The sequence below is a fragment of the Poecile atricapillus genome, chromosome 2 (genome assembly GCF_030490865.1).
Source record: "Poecile atricapillus isolate bPoeAtr1 chromosome 2, bPoeAtr1.hap1, whole genome shotgun sequence".
In the NCBI taxonomy this organism is placed as follows: domain Eukaryota; kingdom Metazoa; phylum Chordata; class Aves; order Passeriformes; family Paridae; genus Poecile; species Poecile atricapillus.
This window is the reverse complement of record NC_081250.1, coordinates 151,680,435-151,697,578: the sequence shown is the minus strand read 5'-3', so window position 1 is coordinate 151,697,578 and position 17,144 is coordinate 151,680,435. Positions and strand designations below refer to the sequence as shown.

General features: G+C 47.3%; 1 protein-coding gene across 1 annotated transcript in view; it reads right to left on the bottom strand.

Moving 5' to 3' along the window:
- The window catches only part of ADGRB1 (adhesion G protein-coupled receptor B1), a 117,511-nt gene extending 104,582 nt beyond the window's left edge, over positions 1-12,929 (bottom strand). Inside the window, exon 1 of the mRNA XM_058831879.1 lies at positions 12,923-12,929. The gene's annotated coding sequence lies outside the window, so the exon portion shown is untranslated. The remainder of the gene's footprint in view (positions 1-12,922) is intronic.
- Positions 12,930-17,144: the final 4,215 nt, after the last annotated feature.

The window sequence follows — 17,144 nt, the reverse complement described above, 5'->3', positions numbered from 1 at the left end:
TGCCCGGTGCTGTGATACCATTTCTAACAACTCTTGTGAGGTGCTGATGCCTGAGTGGAGACAAACACAGCAGCCCTCCAGAAGCGGGGGTGGAGAGGGGGAATTCTTTATATAGCTACCTGGAAAAAAAATCAAAAACGTTTTTGTCCCACAAACAAGATATTCCTGGGAACGCCGTGGTGGAATGCACCTCACCATCACTTCAAAGTGAATTTTAGGAAGAATTTCTTTACACAGAAAGCTGTCAAACACCAGAACAGGCTTCCCTGAGAGGTGGCCAATGTCTCAAGCCTGTCAGTGTTTGAGAGGGATTTGGAAAACTCTCTTAATAACTTTTGGATAGCCCTGAACTGGTCAGGCAATTGGAGTTGATGATTGTTTTAAGTCCATTTTAACTGAAAATTCTATTCTATTCTATTCTATTCTATTCTATTCTATTCTATTCTATTCTATTCTATTCTATTCTATTCTATTCTATTCTATTCTATTCTATTCTATTCTATTCTATTCTATTCTATTCTATTCTATTCTATTCTATTCTATTCTATTCTATTCTATTCTATTCTATTCTATTCTATTGTATTGTATTGTATTGTATTCTATTCTATTCTATTCTATTCTATTCTATTCTATTCTATTCTATTCTATTCTATTCTATTCTATTCTATTCTATTCTATTCTATTCTATTCTATTCTATTCTATTCTATTCCATTCCATTCCATTCCATTCCATTCCATTCCATTCCATTCCATTCCATTCCATTCGCTATTCTGAGGTTCTTCCCCTGGTGTCTCATTCAAAACTCTCATCTCCAATCTCCTCCCTGACCCTGAGTTGTTTCTCTTGGGGATGAGCAGCAGATTCTCTCCTGGGACTCATCAGTGCAACTTTAATGACTTTAATGAAAAAATCCTTGGGCTGCAACACAGCCACAGCCTCGTGTGTGCTTTCCCTATCCCTGCATTCACACTGGATCTCCATGTCTTGGGCATGTCTAAATTACACCTTAGGCACCAAAAATCCCTTCTCTTCAGATGCCTTTGCAGCTGGAGGATGATTTTCCCAGCCAGGACCCAGATCCTGCAGTAATATTGGACACAGGGAGCTCCCTCCGCTCTCCTTGTGTTGTTCCACATGCAGCAGCTCTGGAGATAACTTTTCCCTGAAGCTCTCTGGGTTTTAGGCATTTGCATCATGGAGTTCTGCCTCCCTCATCACTACCAGTAGCCAAACAGGAAGGTATTTTAAATGTCAGGAAGCTCTCCATCACTGTTTTGACCAATACATGGCATACCAGGACTGGAAAAGATCTGTCTGAGCGCAATTCCCAGCAGCAGTGATAGATTACTGCAGCTTCAATTTGGGCTTGTACGGAAGATTAGAGGTAAAGATATCCCAGCTGACAGCCAAAAAACCTGCAACAGCCCATTGCCCAGGCCCCAGCCTAGGATTATGGGTGAAAAAAGTCACATGCACCCTGGCAATCCCTGGGATAATCCTGTGCAGTGCCCTTGAAGTTGTCAGGAGTCTTGCTGAGGATTGAAGGATGCTTAGCATTCCTTAAGATTTGACATATGAGCTCTACGCGCCATTGAATAAATAATACCCACAGCTAAAAATGAACAGCATTCCCTTGGATCCCAGCTCCTCTGGGCACCTTTTCTACCAATACAGGCCAGAGTTAACTTTTATTCAGAGCCACCAGCAGAGCTGTGAGAGAGGGCAGCAGAGCTGAGCTGTGGCTCTGCTCTGCTCCTCCTGGGTGACAGAGGATAAACCTCCCTGGGTTTCTCCCTCCCCACCTGAAAATGGCACAGTTCGGGTTCTGGGGATAGCCCATCACTCATCAGTGCATTTCCAGGCTTCTTGGCTGGCTGGTGGTGGGCTGGATCCATCACCCAAAAATGAGGATATCTGATGTCCTTCCCACCCGTATTTCTGCCTGCACTTCCATCCTCAGTGGCAAGAAAAGCTCTCCTCAAACCCGGGAAGATCAAGGTCCTTGCTGGGTCAGGCTTCAGGCCACCACCATAAAATCAGAGTGGTTTGGGTTGGAAGGAACCTGAATCTCATCTCATTCCAACCCTGTTCCACAGACAGGGACACTTTCCACTATCCCAGGTTGCTCCAAGCCACATCCAGCCTGGCCTTGGACACTTCCAGGGATGGGGCAGCCACAGCTCCTCTGGGCACCCTCACCACCCTCATCACCCTGCCACGCACCAGGCTCTGGGAGAGGGTGAATTTATTCCCTCAGAGGGAAGATGCAAATCCCCCCCTGACATCCCACCAACATTCCACATGTCCATTAAACCCCCTGGAGATGCAGCTCTGGCCTGAAGCAGAAAGGAGCTCTGGGAGATGAACACTCATCTTCCAACTGGTCAGCGCTGTAATTGAATTAAAGGATTTGCAAAGCCCTGGAAAGAGCCTTGACAAGTCTGAAAATCGTTCTGTTCTGTGAAATTTGGCTTTCTGACCTCGCTGCATCAGTTATTTTTCTGACTGAGGGTTAAAGTGCATCCAAATAAATCTGATGGTCAGGACACAGAGGATTTGTCCTCCCCAGGAGTTTTGCTCATTGCCTTCCAGGAGGGCCACTGGGAGAATCCATCCAGCTCCACATTGAGTTGGCTGTCAGAGCAGGCTGAATATTCCATGTTTTTGCTAATCCTCTCTGCCATGGGGCTGAGAGGCCACAGAGAGCTCAGGTGGCATGCACAGGTTGGTGTCTCGTGTCCTCACGTGAGCAATTTTGCAGCGATGGCCCTGAGTCTCCTCATTGCACCTCATGAAGACCAAAATTCACCAGAATTCAAAATGACACTCTCTGCTGCCCACAGGGAACAAAAAACACAGTGGGAGCTCCTCTGGGTGACCAGTCTGACCATCAAACTCACCTTTAGATAACCAATTCTCAGTGATAAATAGGAATACTTATTTTTGCTCACTGGAAGGAGCGCCTCTCTCCCAGATTTCCTGACATTTCGAGGAGCTGTCTGATGTTATTTAGCACAGCAGGCTTGGGGAAAACTGAGGCACGAAGCTTACACTGATCTGCCCAGACACACAGAAAGTTCATCATTAGAAAAGGGCTGCATCCCGGGCACTGTGGCCTCTTTTTGCTGCTGTTTTAGCAGAACATTTCATCTCCTAGCACGGCACACAAGCAGTCAGGTGAAAATGAACATTTCTCCTCATTAAGACAGGGGCAAACCTTCCCCATCCTTATTCACAGTGTGCCAGTTCTGGAGCCTTTTCCACCACACCCATCAGTCCTGCCTTGTCCATCCTGCCAGTCCATCACCTTTGAGCAATGGCATGGACCCAAGAACCTGCACTCTGACCATTTCCCATGGAATCCCATCATAAGAATGAGGTGTCTGGGACTGGAATGGACAAAATAGGTCAAATCAGGGAGAAAATCTTCCCTGTGAAGGTGCTGAGGCCCTGGCACACATTACCCAGAGAATCTGTGGCTGTCCCATCCCTGGAAGTGTCCGAGGCCAGGTTGGACAGGGCTTGGAGCAACCTGGGCTAGTGGAAGGTGTCCCTGTCCATGGAACAGGGTTGAAATTGAATGATCTTGAAGGTCCCTCTCTACTCAAACCGTTCTCTGATCTAGGATGAAATTTTAGAAATACAAAATTTATTTTGGTTCTGGTGGATACTGCTGTGTTTCTGGCTTGCAGTTCAAGGACTCATTAAAAAATGAAGCATTTTAAGAAGTTCACATGAACTTGGCTCAGTCTTGCAAGGAAGTTGAGCAAAGAAGCCTGATGGGGAAACTTCTTCTTGTGTCCTTAACAAAGACACATAAAACATCACCTGCTCAAACATCTACCTAGTGCTGGTGGGCCTGGGCTTGATCCAACCCTGATCCTGAGGCACTTGTGGCCACACCTTCCTCAAATCATGCACAGGCTGCTCTGGAGCCCTCAGCTCCCAGCAAAGCCAATATTCCAGAGGATACAGACCTGGTAAGATGTGCAGCTGCAGAGACAGAACCATTTGGAAAGTGGTGCTCTGTACCCAAACAAGACTTTCCTGTGCCCATAAAGGCAGACAAAATCAATCCAGCAAAGAAGCACATGGAGATAAAGCCACTCCACTCTGAATTTTACACACAGAGGGTGCAGAGCGCTCTGCTGGTGCAGCTCTTTGTGTCTCCTCCATGCACCTGAGCCTGCCTTGAAGCTGGTTCTAAGCTACACCCTGCTGCCTGTTGAGTCACTGGAATGAGAGCAGACCAAAAGCAGGCAGCAGATTTCCCCAACCTGCCTTTTTTCCCCACACTTCAAAGCCTGGAGCTGTGATCCAAAGCTCTCCACCGGCACACACAGATGTAGTCAAGTTGGATTTCCACCACAAGCCACCCTCAGCAGCCTGGCATGTCCACGCAGATGGCTCCAGGAGAGCTGGCAGGGATGCAGGCAAGACAGGGATGCAGCCATAGAATCATGGAATTGTCGTTTGGAAAAGATCCTCAAGCCCAACTCTTGACCCAGCACTGCCACATTCACCACTAAAGCTCAACCCCAAGTGCCACATCTGTGCAACTTTCAGATCCCTCCAGGGATGGTGACTCAACCACCACCCTGGGCTGCCTGTTCCAGGGTTTGACTACTCTCTCCATGAAGTAATTTTCCCCAATTTCCAATCTAAACCTCCCCTGGTATGACTTGAGGCTGTTTCCTCCTGTCCTGTTGCTTGTTATCTGGGAGAAGAGATTGCCCCTGACCTGGCTGCACCCTCCTGTCCCCACAGGGACTTGTGGAGAGCGAGAAAGTTCCCCCTGAGCCTCCTTTTCTCCAGGCTGAGCCCCTTTCCCAGCTCCCTCAGCTGCTCCTGGTGCTTCTTTGGGTTTTTTTTTATCAGGATACACAACACAAACACATGTGAACACAGAAACCATCCCGAACCTCGCGAGGCTCCAGCTCTCCCCCTCAGCACTGAGCCGAGGTTGGGAATCAAGTCACTGAACCAAAGCCCCTTCCCAGTGGGAGCATCCTCCAGGTGTCAGTGTCTGGCTTCTGCCAGGTCTGTAGAGAGAATTCATTTATTCCACCCATATTCCTGACCCCTTTGCTAGGGAAGCAAGGGAACATTTGATTCGGAGCCTCTGAATCCTCTGTCCTCTCCCCTTTTCCTTTCTGCCAAAAGCCATTAAACCCTGCCCTGCTGGCAGGCAGCAGAAGCCCTGCACTCTCCTGCTCATCTTCTCCTGTATCCTGAGCTGTGAAAGGCACTGGAGAACAACCCAGAACCTAATTCCCAATCCCATGGACAATTCTGACCACTGGGAAGCCGCTCAGCAAATGCCAAAGGAGTTTAACTCCTGTCCCAAACAGGGATGGACACAGAGATGGACACAGCCCTGTGCTCTGCTGCTTTGTGCTGACAGAACTGGCCACCTCTTTCCTGAAACACCTGGAATCCAGGTAACAACTGCCAGGAAAAGGTGTCCCTGTAACAAGGCAGGTGTCAGGCAGAACATCCCCCTGGGATCTGTGCCTTGTGCTCCCAGCAGCCCCAGAGCCCAGGCTGAGCAGGGATAAATCCTCAGGCTCTGGAGCTGCCACTGGGTTTCACTGCATTGCCCTGTTTTGTCTGCTCTCATCCAGGGCTAAAAAAAACCAAAACCTCCTGGGACCATAATTCCATCTGCCTGGTTGCACTCTGCGAGTGCAGTCAGACAGGCTGAATTAAGGGATACTTCTAACTGGGTTTAACACAGGGGAACTAATGGGAATATTCAGATTAACCTCCCTGCATGCCCCTGCGTAGCCAGGCTTTGCTGCTTTCTTCCCTCACTGACATCCCCTCAACACACCCACAGGAGCAGTTGGGAAAGGCAGGATTTGCAGCTGAAGATGTGGGGAATTAAACTGATTAAGGGCAGCAGAGCTGGAACAGGGGGACTGGGAAACACCAGCACAAACACCCTGTAGGGGATCACATGAGGAGGGGCAGTGTTGCTCCCCTACAGCTGGAGTGTTGCAGTAAAAATATAATATATAATACATATATAATATATGTAATAGATAATATATATCATGTCGATATACATGATATATTAGATAATAATATATATTATGTATAATAGCTAAGATTGTATATAAAATATAAAATATAATATATAATATATAATATAATGTACAATATATAATATAATGTATAATATATAATGGATAATTAATATATAAAATGTAATTTATATATATGTAATATGTAATATTTAATATATAATGCACAATATATAATATATATTATATATTATAATAAAATAATGAAATACTATAGTGATAATATATAATAATATATAATATATAATATATAACGTATAATTTGTATAAAATTAATATGTAATAGGTCATTAATAGTCCAATGAGGAGAGCAGTGCACTGATTTCTCACAGGGTTTTGGGTTTTTAACAGATCAATGGGTCAAGGGAGGTGACCTCTGCTCCTGTGAGACCCTTCCTGGACTGTGTCCAACTCTGAGGCCTCCAGCATGAGCAGGATCTGGAACTGCTGGAGAGATTCTGGAGGAGACCACAAAGGTGATCAGGGATGGAGCCCTTCTCCTCTGGAGTCAGACTGGGAGAGCTGGGGGTGTTCAGTGTGGATAAAAAGGAAGTGTCAAGGACACCCTAAAACCCCTTCCAGTGACTAAAGGGGCTCCAAGAGAGCTGTGGAGGGAATTTGGACAAGGGATGGAGTGCCAGGACAAGGGGGGATGGCTTTAAGCTGAAACAAGGTGGATTTAGGTTGGATATTAGGAAGAAATTCTTTGTGAGGGGGGTGAGGCCCTGGCACAGGTTTCCCAGAGAAGCTGTGGCTGTCCCATCCCTGGAAGTGTTCAAAGCCAGGTTGGACAGGGTTTGGAGCACCCTGGGCTAGTGGAAGGTGTTCCTGCCCATGGCAGGGAGGTGGGACTCGATCTCTGAGGTCCTTTCAACCCAAACCATTCTGTGATCCTGTGAAGTGTCTGTTTTTGGGGAATCATTTATCCCTGTCAGCACAGACAGGCTGTGACTGCCTGATCTACAGCTCTAGCAGGGTCATTAATGCTCTGGGTGACAGACAGGGGAAAAGAGAAGCTCTTTCTTGACTTTAGAAAGCTTTTCTTCAAAAGACAGGCACTGGGAGATGGATTAACTGATGTGATGAGCAAAATGATTTCTGGGGGATGTAAGAGATAACTCCTGCGTGACACTTTGCTGGTGGTGGGGAGTAAAGGAACAAAGGGAGCTGTAAATGCCCTCCAAAGGGAATTAGCAAGGCTGGAATGACAAAAAAGCCCCAAAAAGCACAGGAAAGAAAAGTTAATTCCTTTCTTTCAACAAGTGGTGTGAAGCCCATGGAGCTCACACCACGTCCTGCTCCTTGTGCTTCCTTGCCAGGACTTTCCTGTAATCACATAGGGTGTGCAGTCAGGAATTCAGACAGCTGTGGATTCTGCAGATTATCCCACCCAAAAAACGGGAATTTCAGGCAAAGCAGCTGCGCTTCATGATCCATGGGGTGGCTGGACCATAAACACCAAAGAGTACAATTACCCTGTTGAAAAATTACATGAACAATTCCTCCTTCTAGGGTATTTTGGGGGCTCCTCTGAGTTGTCCCAGACAAAGCAAACAAACAAAAACACCCCCAAAAAAGTTGCTCTGACACTTCAAAACTCTCACAGTGGTTTGTAGCTCTGTGTGACCACCTCCAGGACCAACCACACCCTACCCTTCAAGCAGTTCCTGTCTGAAAAAGTCCCATGAGCAGGGCTGTCCTCAGCTTCTGGGAGCTGTTATTTTAGGATACCATGAGTTTCCAAGTGATTTCACCTCACCCCAGAGCTGAGGCAGTGTTTGTTCTGCTCTCCAAGCCTAACCTTGCTCGCACAGGTCACCTTCCTAAACAGCCAGGTTTGCATTTCCTAAGTCAGGTAGGTGAAAGGCTTTAATTACTGGCACAGATGATCTTTCCCAAGGGAAGCCAAGGGTGTCCTTGAATTAAAACCACAGATTCCTGAGGCGCTTTCTCTTCCGAGAGCAGAAAAGCTTTTATGCAAATATTTTGATAGGTTTGGAAAGGCGATCTGTTATTGTAGTGCCTGGTTATTATAATGTTTAGTTATCAGTAATTATGATGAGACAGAGGAGCTGCCTGATGGAGCCAGGCATTCCCTGTGGGATGAGGGCTCCCCTGGCAATGCAGATCTGCTGGGTCTCACACTTTGTGTGTCTGCGGTTGGGTTTCACACCTGCATGGCCTGGCTTTCTCTCCTGAACCAGGGGCTAAAACACAAGCCCTCAGCTGGTTTGGACCCTGCTGTCACCAGGGAGGGGACAATTAGTGCTCACCTGCTGCAGCCTGATCCCACATTGTCTCTCCAGACCCTTCATAGGATCACAGGATGGTTTGGGCTGGAAGGGACTTGAAATATCTTCTCATTCCTACCCCCTCCCCTGGGCAGGGACACTTTCCTCTATCCCAGGTTGCTCCAAGCCTCACCCAACCTGGCCTTGGACACTTCCAGGGCTGCCACAACTTCTCTGGTCATCCCAGTCTCCAGGATTCCAACACCAACCTCACAGTAGAGGATTTTTTCCTAATACCCAGTCTTAACCTACTTTGTTTCACTTTAATCACTCCATGCCCTTGTCAGACATCCCACACTCTGTGGCTTGTCTCTCCCTTCCCATCTCACACCTCTCCTCCTCATTTACCAGATCCCATACTCAAAGAACACCCAAACACAGCTTTGATGGCCTGAACCCAGACTCATCAGCCCCATGGGTCAGCTCTGTAACATTAAATACCTCCACATCTTCCTCTGCAGCCACAGAATCGTGGAATTGTTAAGGCTGGAAAAGATCATTGGGCCCAGCTCTTCACCCAGCACTGCTGTGTTCACCACTAAACCTCATCCCCAAGTGCCACATCCACACATTTCTTGGATGCTCCCATGTGCAGTGACTCCTTCACTTCCCTGGGCAGCCTTTCCCAAAGCCTGACCACCTTCCTAGTGAAGAATTTTTTTTCCTAAAATTCAATCTAAACCTGCACTGGTGCACCTTGAGGCCGTTTCCTCTTGTCCTGTCACTTGTTACCTGGAGAAGAGACTGACTCCAACCTCATTAAAACATCCTTTGTGAAGTGATGCTGTCACCACCAGTAACAAACCTTGGCTCTGTCTCCCTGTTCCCATTGCCACATGAAATTCCTGTTATTCACCTGGGCAAGGCAGGTGAGAAATACAGCTCTGGCGAAGCACAAGAACACAAACACACATCCATGGCTGCATTTATCAACTCCTCTCCTGTCCCAGGAGGAGAAAGAGGGAGCAGGAGACCAGATCCTGCCTGGGTTTTCACTTCATCAGGGCTAAGCAGCCAATAATTACTCCAGATGAATACCCTTGGAGGAGAGCCAGAGAATCCCAAATCATTCTCTGATTCCAACTTTCAATTTACCCAGCCCGTGCTAGGCTCATTAATCACACTCACAGCACCCAACACAACAGAAATTAGTCCCTGATCTTCTCTCCTCTTATTTCATGACACGAGGAGTTGGGGGCAAGGGGATGAGAAAAGAGAGGCAGAGGTGCCACCCACAAACCTCACAGTCACTCAGAGGGGCTGGGATTAATAAATCAAAAATCCATTGTTAATAGTACAAGCTTAAATATCCATCTAAATGCAAATGAATGAACACTCAAGGGTTCCTCCTCTTTTTTTTTATTTCCAAGTGCTCTGTTCGACAGCTCCATCTTTGAGGAAGCACATGGTCACCAGATAATTGTCTGGTTCTAATTGCAATTTTACAGTCCAACCCTTCACAGCCCATGGATTTTTTAAAGTGGCCTTTAAAGGGTTTTGGCATGCTCTGGGTGGGATTGGAAGCTCAGGTGGCTGCTGGAAAAGGCAGGAGCTCTCATGGGAGGATTGCTCCAGGTTTCCAGCCTTTGCACCTCTTCAGTCACAGGAGGTAAGGGGTTAAATCCAGAGGCTGGGCCACTGGAATCAGGTGGAATTTGGGTCACCAAGATCTGCAGCCTCAGTTGGGTGACTGAGTGTGGGGAGGCTCCACCTGGCCACCCATCCTTGGAGCAGAAACATGGAGAGAGGCAAAAGGGGAATCTTGAGGGGTCTCAGCATCTTCTGAGCAAGCGCCACCACAACTGGCTGGCTTGGGCTGCAAGCAGGGAATGCAGCAGGGTGGAGAACAGGCAGGGAAATGAAGCTGTAAATCCATGAAATTGTTCCGAACTGGGAAATGGGATTTCACAGCATCGCAGAAATGTTCGACTTTCAACAACATTTCATTCCAACCCCTCTGCCATGGACAGGAACACTTTTCCCTAGACCAGGTTACTCAAAGCCCCATCCAGCACGATCTTGAACACTTCCAGGGATGGGACATCCTTATTTTCACCCATTTGTACAGCCACCTTATGAGACTGATGGGTGGGAAAAGCCCCAGTTCATAGGGAGAGGTGGCAGGAAGGAGAAGATGGGAGCAAAGAGGGGAACCACAAAAGAGTGGCTGAACCATGGGGTTTCCTGGCACAAAATCACCAATCAGGACCTCTACACATACCAGGCAACAAGTCCAGGGTGCAGCCTGAAAGTTCTTCCAAGCAGGAAACAATTACCCAAAATCGTGATTCAAACCCCCTGACAGCTCCAGAGCGCTGTTAAAGTTCAAGGTGAGCAGTCAGGACTGGGGAACAGAGTTTGCATAATTTGCCTTTCCTTAGATTTTCCCAGGAGGCAGCAGTGGTAGCAAATCAGCTTTAAAATGTTGTGCAAATCAGCTTTTAAAATATTGCACAAACAGCTTGGCAGCTCCCCTCGCCAGAGCTCGCCGGATCAGCTCTAAGTTTTGGAACATTGTCCGAGCAAGAATCTGCTGACATCAGGATCTGGGGCATTTCAGCTGCTCGAGATTGCAAATGTTGGTTTCAAACACTTGCAGGCGTGCACACACACACCCCAAAAGCCCTGAACATGGGGAGAGTGCAGGCTTGGCAGAAACATTTGCAGAACCAATCTGCTGGGGGGTTGGAATCCATCCTTGAAAACTGAACCATGGCATTGGTGCCAAGAAATTTCCTGCTCAGCTCTTAGCTCCCACTCTTTGGTGCTGTGAGCATGCAGGGATGAAGGAATGAAAGGAATCCCAGCATCTTGCACTCCCAGAGGGACAACAGGCAGCCCAACAAGCTGCTGAGCCTTGGGAGGAAGAGTGTGGAGCAGTCAGAGCTCCCAGGGCAGGGAGTGACCTGGTCTAGCAGTTTGGAATGAGGTGATCTTTAGGATCCCTTCCAACCCAAACCATTCTCTAGGATGAGGCAGAGCTGATGATGCTGAACTGGGCACTGCTTTGCCTCCAGTTCAGAAAAGCCATCCAAACCTCTCAGTCCTTGCTCAGCACTGGGCAAACCTTCATCTGTGCCTTCCTCTCAGTGCCAGCTCTGACAGATTCCCGTACCCACCCTGAACAGCAGCCCTCTCCCTCAGCCACGTCCAAACTGGATTTTGCTCTTTTCATTGCTCAGACTGCAGCTAATTAAATCCAGGTCTGAGCAGGGCAGGGAAACATCTCCATGCTCCTGGACACAACCTTCTCTGTGCTTTTGGAAAGCCAAAAGCAATGGGATGGAGAGCAGAGCAAAAGGGGCAATGGTTCCAGCTCCCGCCTTTACTTGCCAAAACTGGGTTGTTGTACAAGTGCTTTAATTCCATTCCAGCATGGAGAAACAACAGATCTAGCAGAGCAGGCCAGCTCCTGAGCCTGCCCACCAATCCAACCCCCTGTGCTGACCCACACACTCTTTGGCACACACAAAATATTATAAAACCCCCTTTTAATAATTTCTTAAAAGTCCACCTGTGTCTCAAACATCTTCTAATGTTAATTTTCACCAGAAGAAGGACCAGTTCTGCCCTGGGCTACAACACAGGTGTGATTCCACAAGCAGGGAGACCCTCAAAGCTTTGCTTTGGATCCACTCAGAGATGCCAAACTAATCCCAGACCAACATGAAGTGAGCTGAGTGTAAATATGTTGCCTGCCTCTCTGTGCATACGCTACTTAATGGAGCATAAAAGGACAAGAATGGAATCATTTTTCAGATGCTGCTGGTAATAATAATAAATAATGATAATAAATGCAGGGGCATGTGCCAAATGTCTGAGATCTCAAGGAGAGGAACTTACTGCAAGCAGAAGAGGAGCCAGGTAGGTGCTCAAACTGAGATGCAAAAGTCAGTGAAGTAAAACCACCCTTAAATCAAACACTTTGTATCCTTGTCAAGTTCACTCAGGATTTAAGACCTCACTTTCAGAGTGGGATTTTTTTTTCCTTTCCAAGATGCACATCCTTTGACAACTACTCCCCATATGGGATTTATGGTCCCAACTCTTCATGGTAACTTGGGATTGTTTTTTTTCCCTGCTGGCCACAACCACATCACTCAAACCCTGCTGAACAGCACCAGTCATCACTGGAATTCTGGCAAAAATATTTTTTCTATGTCACAGCAGCACAATATAAAGTTCATATCACTCAAACTTCACCTCCATATTTGCAACTGATTTTTTGTTACTCTCCTTACAGTGCATGATTTGGGGTGAGCACTGCAGAGAGCCAAGCATGGATTTGCTGAGCTCAATCTGAACACTTCCACAGTCCTGGGTCCCAGTTCATGCATCCTTTATGTGGAAAAATCCAAATCAGCACTAGAAGACAGCTCAGAGAGCAGCAGTGCACGTGTGAAGGAGGAAAGCACTCCCCACCAGGGCGAAGAATATACTGAGTGAAGAAGGCAAGAACTGACACATCACTGCTAAAACTGTGATCATTTCACCCAAAAAAGCAAACAGACCTGTGAGAGTAAAGGGAAACCCACAGAACTCACCCATCATTTTCATCCCACAGGATGCAGGTCTGGTTGGTGGTTCCCTGCCAGGAGACAAGAAAGGGAAAATAGAAACAAATCAGCTTCATGCTGTTTGTGGAGTGTCTGGACTGGAATGAGGAATGTGGGGCCTGTGACACCCCTCCCTCCCACTGCTCTAAGGATGGGGTGTCTGCGATACACCAGATGAGCTGTCATGGATCTCAAATCCTTGGAATGGCTTTTGCCACCCTGGGATGGAAAAGCCAGAAAAATCCAAGCCTTGGTTTGTTCTGCATCACGACCACTGCAGAGGGATTTGACTCTGCCTCTCTCCTGACTCAACCTACGGATATTCCTCCTCATCCCTCCTCTCACACAGAATCCTTTTGCTGCTCCCTTCTGGAAAGTGGATCAAATACAGCCTCTGCTTCGGTGGGACAAAACCACAGCCCTGCAGGAGGGGGCCAGGTGTGTTTAAACCCCCTGGAAGAGGTTTGCCTCTGACCCCAGCTGTCCGAGACAGCTTTGGAAAATCCCTCCAGGAGAGTCCAAAGACACAACAGATCTTAATATTCATGTTGTAGAGCCTCAGGAGGGCATCTAATCTCCACAGGGACGGGCCCTGGGGTGTGTAAATGTCCATGCCATAAATCTGCTCAGGGTTGAGCAGAGGAACCTGAAGGGAATTTTTGCCTGCCTTGGAAAGCATTGAGGACAACAGTAATATTCCAGAATTAATGGGAACAACCTTTCCCCCTGCCTTTCCCTCCTCAAGGAAGACCACTGTTACACTGAGTTATTTTAATGAGTGAACAATTATTCCTGTGTTATGATGGTGTGAACTGGGGACAAGCATGGCCCTGTGCCAGCAGTGTCACCCTCCTGCTGCTCTGGAAATGAAGTTGTTTTTTGATTTTGGGGAAGATTGAAAGGTCCTGCACCAGCAAAAAGATGTCAGGAGCCCATCAAAACCACCTCCTTCCTTGCACCACCACATTCCTGCCCTGCAGAAGCAAACCCAGCTGTGGGATGGGGCAGGTTCCCAGGAACCACTTACGTTGTACAGGTGGGAGAATTCGATTTCCAGAGGGGTGAGGAGAGACCGGGGGAATGGCTTCACAGTCACAGAGATGACTTTGGAGTTCAGAACGGTGCTATTCCTGGGGAGGAGAGGGGAAAGAGAGGTTTTAGAGGGATTTTTGTGGAGCAGGGAATCCCATGACAACCATCACTGGCGCTGCAAGGTTTGGTGTACACAGAGCAGAAGGGGATGACCCCATCATTATAAAATACCCCCAAAGACATTTGCTGCTGATGGACCCCATCCTCTGCCCTCTGGGCTCCCCTCACAGCCAATCCACATGTATGCCTCTAAAATCAAACCATTTTATGAACCTCATCAACACCTAAAAGAAACTGGACCTGAAATCTGTATCTATCCCAGAAACAAAACATTCCTGGGCTCATTTTCTGTCCCTGCCACGAGAAAACAGAGCTCATTTGGACTACAGTGAGCCTTTTAGGTCCCTTCCAGCACAGAATATTCCATGATTTCATGTGTTTTCAAAAAAAAAAATCCCGTTTTGCCTCTCCAAGGCTGGCACAGCCTGCACTGCAGTGAGGCTGAGGCATGGTTGCTTATCCATGGGGCAGCAGACGATCCTGGCTGGAGGCACTGGTGTGTATCTTCATTCCCTGAGGACCAAAAACAAATGGAAAAAGGCCAAACCTTTCATGTAGATGTCTAAATGTCTGTGCCCAGACAAATATTGTAATAAATCTGGCAGCCCTGGGAGATTTGGCCCTTGGGAGGGGCAATAAGTGAGGAGATAACTCCCATTCCTAGAAAGCCAAACTCTTTGGAGGCACTTCCCTGGACACTGAACATGTGAATAACAGAGTTTCCTCATTTTTCTGCAGTTTATTGGTATTTAAATAAGCTAAAGATTCTCACAAGATGCAGCTGAAGCTGCTGCCATGAGGGAATTGGTAGTGGGGTAGTGGATCCAGATCAGGCTGCTCCCAGCCCCTGTGGCATCCATGGAGAAAGGAAATCCTTCCTTATCCAAATCTTCACCAAATCTGCAGGTACTGCTAAAATCTTTCAGTCTTCTCTCTGGATTTTACCTTTCTTATTAAAAAAAATATTTAGGAGGGAAAGATTTATACTTGCTGAACAGCAGCTAAAAGAAAATAGGGTTTAAAGAAAAAAAAAAAAAAGAGGAAAAAATATTTGGAATTGTGCATGGATGTGTAAGTGGATGCTCAAAGGGTTCCACCAACACTAGAGGGAACAACAACACTGATTTAACAGGGGAAGAAAAAAAATCAAAAATATATTTTTTCCTTTTAAAAAAACCTAAACAATAGGAAAAAAAAGAATGAAGAGGCAAAGCCCAATGATCACCCTACAGAGGAAAAGTAAAGGAGTAAATCAATGGGAGTAGGCAGCTGTAAGAAGCTAAAAATGGGATCTGCTGAAAGGTAACCACCAGTGCATGTCTTCATTAGAGGCTGTGTCTGTAAGGGTCAGTCCTTGGGTCAGTGCTGCTGAATATTCGCGTGAGCAGCAGGGATGACACCAAAACCTCCCTGTGGAGGCTGGGGAGCAGGTGACAATCGATGCAGCAACCACAGACAGAAAGAGAATTTGATTTTTCAGCGTGGCAAGATGTTGGAACACAGAAACCGGCGGTGTGCAGACCTCAAAGGGTGATCAGTGGGCAAGAGGCTGCAGCTCAACCAGAAGTTGAAGGGGGGCTTATAAAAAAATGGAGAGCAACTTTTTACATGGGTAAATAATGATAGCACAGGGGGGAATGATTTTAAACTGCAAGAGGAGAGGTTTGGATTAAATGTTGGGAGGAAATTCTTCGCTCAGAGGTTGGTGGCACAGGTTTTCCAGAGAAGCTGTGGCTGCCCCATTCCCTGGAATTGTCCAAAGCCAGGTTGGATGGGGCTTGGAGCAGCCTGGGATAGTGGAAGGTGTCCCTGCCCATGGCAGGGGGGTGGAATGGGATGATTTTTAAGATCCCTTCCTCTGAGATGAAGCAAAGAACTTCTGTCTGTGCCCTCCTTGTGTGGATTCCACTGTGCTGTTGGGTTCAGTTTCAATTTGAGAGGGAGAAACAGCAAAGGGAGCTCAAAACAGAGACACAAAATTGATCCAAGTGCAGGAAAACAAACAAAATTTCTCTGTTGGAAGGCTTGTCTGGGAGTTCCTTGCACGAGGGGGGCTTTTCAGTCACCCATCCAAAGGCCAAGTGCCTGGAAGTGAAAGTCAGACAAATTCAGCCTTAAAAAGAGAGGCAGGCTCCTGGCAGAGAAGGTAATTAAGCAGCAGCTTGTCAGGGGCGGCGAAGGACTCGGTGTCACAGGGAATCTTTCAGGAGGAAGAGGAGTCGCTTTCCTACGAGCGCATTGCAGCCCAGCTTCTGGGAATAAAACAAAACACGCGGGGATCTGGCTCGAGCAGGAGTCCAGAGGAGCTCAGAGGGCTCCTGAGTGTCCAGCCAGGGTGTGCAGAGAGCTGTGACCACGGGGTACACGGGGAGAGCCAGGCTGGCAGCTCTGTGCTGTGTCCTCTGCAGCACAACCCCGCTGGGACCAAGCGCCTCCATCACCTCCCTGGCTTGGAAAATCAGGTTCTGTGTGCAGCCCATCCCAACTGTCACAGCTGCCAAGATCCGCTGGGCTCTCTGGATCCGAGGGGACAGAGAAATCTGTGACTCAGAGACAGAATTGCTGCTTGGGGGAGGTAAATTGGGACAATTAGGAACAGCTCAGCTGGTGCAGTTTGACGAGTTAAATCTACTTTTTTTTTTCCCCCTTCTTGGAAGAATCACTCTGCATTGAATCAGAGCAGTCCAATCCAAGGTGTGGGTCTGTATTTCTTATGTGTACCCAGGAATAGCTGCTCTCCTCAGTGGTCAGAAATATTTTTTTACCCATAGCCAGCTACGTGGTTATTTCACAACGTTCTCCTCTTTAGTGCTGTGTCCATTTGCACGGCACTGAAGTAAGAGCTGTTTTACTGCTGCTTTCATTAATCTTTTTTTTTTCTTTTTCTTTTTTTTTTCCTTTGACTCTCCACAGGTGATTCAAGACTTGAGATTTTTTTTTTTTAAAGAGAGGGACTGTCCTTTAATTAAGGAACATCTTAAATCAGCTCTCCTGTGGGAACGCTGCTCGGAGGCTGTGGCTGCCGCAGCTGCTGGTTATCAGAGCTCATTCCCTGCTT